This window comes from Canis lupus, chromosome 1, assembly GCF_011100685.1.
Source record: "Canis lupus familiaris isolate Mischka breed German Shepherd chromosome 1, alternate assembly UU_Cfam_GSD_1.0, whole genome shotgun sequence".
NCBI classification, from domain to species: Eukaryota; Metazoa; Chordata; class Mammalia; order Carnivora; family Canidae; genus Canis; species Canis lupus.
Window position 1 is genome coordinate 84,778,075 of NC_049222.1, and position 6,086 is coordinate 84,784,160.

Here is a 6,086-nt window from a genome sequence, read left to right on the forward strand (position 1 = left end):
TGTCATAGAGTTGGAGTCACAATTTTTAGCCTTTTCAGATTGGCTTCTTTCACTTAGTAATATGCACTTTAAGTATACTCCATGTCTTTTCATGGCTTGATTGCTCATTTGTTTTTAGTGCTGAATCTTAATTCTGAATCTTAATCTTAATCTTCCATTGTCTGGATATTCCACAGTTTATTCCTCCAATCACCTACTGAAAGACATCTCAGTTACTCTAAATTTTGGCAGTCATGAATAAAGCTTCTATGTAGATACATATGCAGGTTTTTGTATGCTTTAGTTTTGTGTTTTAATTTCTCAGTTCGTTTGAGTAAAGACCAAAGGAGTATAACTGCTGGATGGTATGATAAGGCTATGCTTAGTTTTTTAAGGAACTGCCAAACTGACTTCCAAAGAGACTGAAATTTAATGAAGAAGAATAAAACCTATTAAATGTATTTGTAAATAATAGAAAAAGTAATTATTTGAAGAATAATGTAATTATTCATATTTAGTCCTATTTTCTTCAAACACCCAGAAAGCTAAATTTTTCATCCTGCATACTCTATCTGAAGGAAAAATTAATTTAAAAATTGAAAAACATAGAGACCCAAAAGTTCAGTTTTGAGGGTAAATTTATTTGTAGAGATTTAGCTTTTCATAGCATTAGTATTAATTAATCTTTTTATATTTGACAAGTACTTCATCATTTTTTACAACTTATTTCTCATATAAAACATATGGACCACCCAACAAATAGTTGAAAACAAAACAAAACAAAATTACTCTCCTTATTTTAGGCTATGTCTATGCCAGTTCTGCAAGTGATTTTGTAAAGCTAATAAGGTTCCTATAATTCTATTAGGTGTATAAAATTTGTATTAAACCTCTCCACAATTAATAATGTCAAAATTCCATTGAAATGCTTAACTCTTATTTATTTTAATGACACCAGACTAAGGGGAAATATTCAGACTTAAGCAGATGAGAAGAGCGAAACTGACCTTTAAAAACACCTTTTGTATGCTGGGCATTCTTTTGCCTACAAATATTATATGCCCTTCTTCCAACAATTCTGCAAGATAAAGATTGCAATCCTATTCATAAGTGAGAAAATAGACACTCAGAGTATTTGGTGGAACTAAAGCTGTCTGATTCCAATGGGTGATCTTGCCTACTTCAATATACTGTATCCCAGCAGCAGTAAAACACACTCCAGATTCCTTCACTAACAGGAACATCAAACAAAATTACTCTGGAATGCATGTCTGAGACATTTTGTGTTTAGTGATGAGCAATATAGCACAATGCAATGGATGAAACATGGTCTTTTGACCCAGGGGAATGTTGATTAAGAGATTGGACCTGCTTTTGTGTCTCAGTTTTCTCTTTTGCAAAATACAAGTAGTAGTAACTACTTTGAAATGTTTTTATGAGAATTTTCAACCATCTATTTTAATACACTTTTTCTAAAACACCATGGTTTTGATAAATGCTGTATGGATATATATTGAAAACATACCAGTTTCAGTTGTACAAATTGTTGTTTTTCCTGTTGTTTATCAATCTGATTTCTCTGGCTGCTAAAATGCAAAGGATTTGTGAAAATATGCACATGGTTAGATTTCATTAATTCTATTTTTACTTAGAAAGTAATGCAAGGGGTCTTTTCCCCAAGACTAACTCCTTTCTTCTCCTTTCTTCTCCTTCTCTCTTTCTCTCTTTCTCTCTTTCTTTCTTTTTCTTTCTTTCTTTCTTTTTTCTTTTTTTTTCTTTCTTTCTTTCTTTCTTTCTTTCTTTCTTTCTTTCTTTCTTTCTTTCTTTCTTCCTTTCTTTTTTTCTTTCTTTCTTTCTTTCTTTCTTTCTTTCTTTCTTTCTTCTTTCTTCTTTCTTTTTTTTCTTTCTTTCTTTCCTTCCACCTTTTTGTTTCAACTCAGAAGGAGGGAGACTGGTGAACAACCATGCTGTATGTCCCTCATATTAAATGTATTAATTTCTCTTTTAGCTATTTTGTATAATGGGATTTAATAAGATTTTGCTTTAAGAAAGCTCCTTAAAAAACAGACAAGCAAAAAACATATAATTTTTGCCCAGTCTTTTAAATTTATGGATGTATGACACACAAATCTAGAAAATATGGCCCCAAATCACATAGAATCAGGATAATGATGTTCTGATGTCTAGGGAATTTCATTAATATGTAACCCCAAATTTATAGTATAAAGCCAGGTTAGTTACTAGATAATAGGTTTGAGTGGAAAATAAATTGTATGTGTTGCTTACCCCCCCGATATTTTCTCTACAATAATTGAAAATTCTGAAATTTAAATTTCTTTATATTAACAATACTTCTTTGAAAATTTAAATTCTCCATAAGGATAACCAAAGTAGTAATCATAATCATAAAATTAATATCAGATTGTTTTCCTTTTACAAGCACTCTGGAGGAAATGGATCTTCAGTTGAATAAGATCATAGCAATAAAGGTAAATTTGAAGCCTATAGAACTAGAATAAAAAAAAAAACAAGCTTAAGGGAAACGTTACACTGAGAGACACTAAGATATCAGGGATCAGAAAATGATACTAGGACCTTTGTGTAGATTTGGAGAATGATGCTAAAAGGTTAAAGATTAAAGATGAAAGGTTAAAGATGAACTTTTCTCTCTTGTAGTTCTGCTTTAACTATGCATTGGTTGTAGTGAATTGGGGAAGAACTTTTTTGGAATGTATGTTAGACTACATTTCCTGGGTTCTACTCTGGAGAGTTGGATTTTATAAATCTGGAATGGGCTGTGGCATTTGTACTTTTAACAAACTCCTAGGAGATGCAGATAAAGTGAATGACCATGATTTGAGTACCAGTGAATTAAGGGATATGCAGAAACTAGAATTGTGATTCCCAAACCTGGATACATGCACAGTAGAATCACCCAGGGAGCTTACAAAAATGTCCCCTGGCCACTTCCTCAGAGATTATGTTTTGATTGATCATGATGAGTATAGGGAATTGATACTTTTAAAAGTTCCACTAGATGATTAGTATGTTCAGCAAATTTGAAACTACTGCAGGCCAACGCTAGAAGGGCAACCAGCATTGCGATGTGAATGACTGAGATGGTTCTTGCTATAATGGGATTAACTGCAGAATGCTGAGAGGCAAGCAGTCAGTACCGTCTCAGCAGATTATTTCTGAGGGTAGGCAGACCCTGTGCTGATCTTCACATTGTTCCAAAAAAAGATAGATATCCACTATTTTGAGAAATGTCTACAATATTCAAATATTGACAGCCATTTCAAAGAAACTTTAAACGACTATGTGAATAAAAGATAAAATGTTAAGGGCCAGATAGAGCCCACAAAATACAGATTGTAAACTAGTGATTTTGAGTATTTCCAAGCAAATGTTTTATTGGTTCTAATTGGTGTCCAAATACGGTGTGGGATTTTCATGTAGAATGATGTCTAGTTCTTAAAATCAAATTGGAGTTACAGCTAGGTTGAAAGAATGACCTTTTCTGTCTTTGATTGAAAGTAGTTGCCTGGATGAAAATGGCTTGAAAACTTTAAATAGGTACTCAAATATGATGGATTAATGTCATTTTGACACAATAGGTAAATTCTAAGATTTGAAAAGAAAAACCACTATATAATGAAACTTATGTTGCCCTAATGATTTGGGTTCTCACAGTTCATTTCACAAATATATCTACATCATACTTCAGCTCATTCAACATCGAATTTTGTCTTTATATCTATCCAGAATATTAGATTATGCTTTAACTGTAGGAAATTTCCTGTCCCACAACTAATCAATTCAGGGATAACTCTGCCCTGAAATACTGTACATTTTATAACTATAAAAATTTCATGCTGTGTGTGTTTAAATTTGCAGTGCTATAAATGATGATAACTCAACTAAAATATTATTAAAATTAAATATGTAAAGTTAAAAAGAACTCTAAACAAAACATTTTGTTTATACTGTTAGAGCATCTGTTAGTCTAACAGACCCTTCTGTGTAATTATTGATGAGGTCTATATAACAGCTCTCCTACTACTGAATTAACAGAGTTTTTCAAAAATACAGCAAGTCTGTAATTGAAATATGTTTCAGAATTTTCACACACATGTGTTGCAAAATGAATGTATCATGTAAATGTAAAGCATAAAAAAGAAGATGAGTCAGGAGTCCTTCTATACCATAGTAAATACATCAAAAAAATATCTCTTCCCTTTCATCTGGCATCGTATTATCATTCTAATACCGTAGGTAAGGACACTCAAAGGTTTCCAAGGTGGAAGGGCTATAGTATGATTTTACATAACATTAACTCACATTTTGTGCCAAGTGTCTTCCTCCAATCTTTTGGTTTTAATAGGGATTCAATAACAGAGACTCCATTTCTCCAATCAGCAGTCATATGACCCTGACCGCTGGTTTCTCTACTTTTGTCAACATTCTCAAAATGCAAATCAGAATAAAAGGAAAGCTACAACTGCCAAAAATGACTTACAGCTGGGGTCAAAAAGTCAAATGCCTACAGGGGACAAGCAGGTGACATAAATGAGGAAAGAAGGCCAGAAATACATGCCCAGTCTACAGGTAGAGCAGCTCTTCAGATATGGCTAATGGCTGTCATGAACAATTGTAGGTCATGTGTTGTAGTAGCAGATTGTTCAACAGAAGCCAGAAATCTGAATTTTTCAGGGAAGATATTCTGCTTTTTAAACATTTCCAATCTATTGAAATGCCTTTATGACCTGTGTAAGCCAAATAAAATATCTATGTGCAACATCAACCTCTGGCGTAAAGGGGCAGAGATTGACAACTAAAGAAGCTGAGATAAAATTCTTACAGTAACTATGTTACAGAAAACATATGTTGGAGAAGTGTTATACAAATGCCTACATGCAGAAACAAGCTTCTCTCTAAAAATGGGTCACCGAAAGTTTGGTTAAATGTAAATGAGGTAGAGGACTGGGGGCTGTGATAATGGCAGACTTTTTATTCATGCATTCATTCATTCATTCATTTGGTGAATATTTACCAGGTCTTATTCTAGGTACTGGGAATATAATTCTTAAAAAAGAGAAAGAGAGAAATCTTTTTTCCTTTGCATTTACACCTCATTGAGAATATAGCCAAACAAATAATACCTGATAAGCATTAAAACCATTCACTGTAATGCAGTAAGTGGTATCAACGATATTTAATTATATTAATTATAGGATTGTCAAGTTGTGAAGTTTATGAAAAAATGCTGTTTAGTTATTCTTCTAGTTATTTTGCAAAGAAGGAAAGGTGAAAAGAATTTTCATCTATATTAAGTTTATTTCATGGATGAAAAATAGAATTATTAAAACAGAGACAAAGTAGAGTGGTGGTTGCCAGGAGCCAAGAGGAAGGGGGGATGGGGAATTATATTTTAATGGATGTAGGGTTTTAGTTTTCCAGAATGAAGAGTCCTGGAGATGGATACTGGTGATCGTTATACAACAACATTATTGTGCTTAAAACCACTGAAATATAAGCTTAAAAATAGTTAAAATGGTAAATTTTATATGTATTTTACCACAATTTATAAAAGGGGGGAAAGAAAACCGAAAAACAGGTAAGGGCCAGAATGTAGTCTGTGAGCCATTGTTTGCTGACCCCTGGTTTAGTGTATACCCTTCTGGGTTATCTGATTCTGATATGATGTTAGCTTTGAGTTATATTATAATCTGTAAATTGTAGATCACTGTCAGCAATGCAAAATAATAATTTTCTAAACAGAAAAATAAACTCTGTCCAATGCAAAATCAGTTGATTACTTTCTCCCCATGGAAAAGTGATTTTCATGTCTATTTGTAAATTCATTTTTGATATTTATTTCACATATATTTGTATTTCTTTGACTTTTCCTTTGGACTGCTTATGGCATCTTGACTGGGTTCCTCATTTAATCAGTTCAATCACATGTTTGTTTTACAGCTTTAGAAGATTTCTGATTTTACCTTTTTTGGAATATAATCCATTAACAGCATTCATATTGTTGATGCCTGTTTCTTTGAGGTAGAAGTTGTATCACTATACACTTGTAAAATTATGTGGCTCACCAT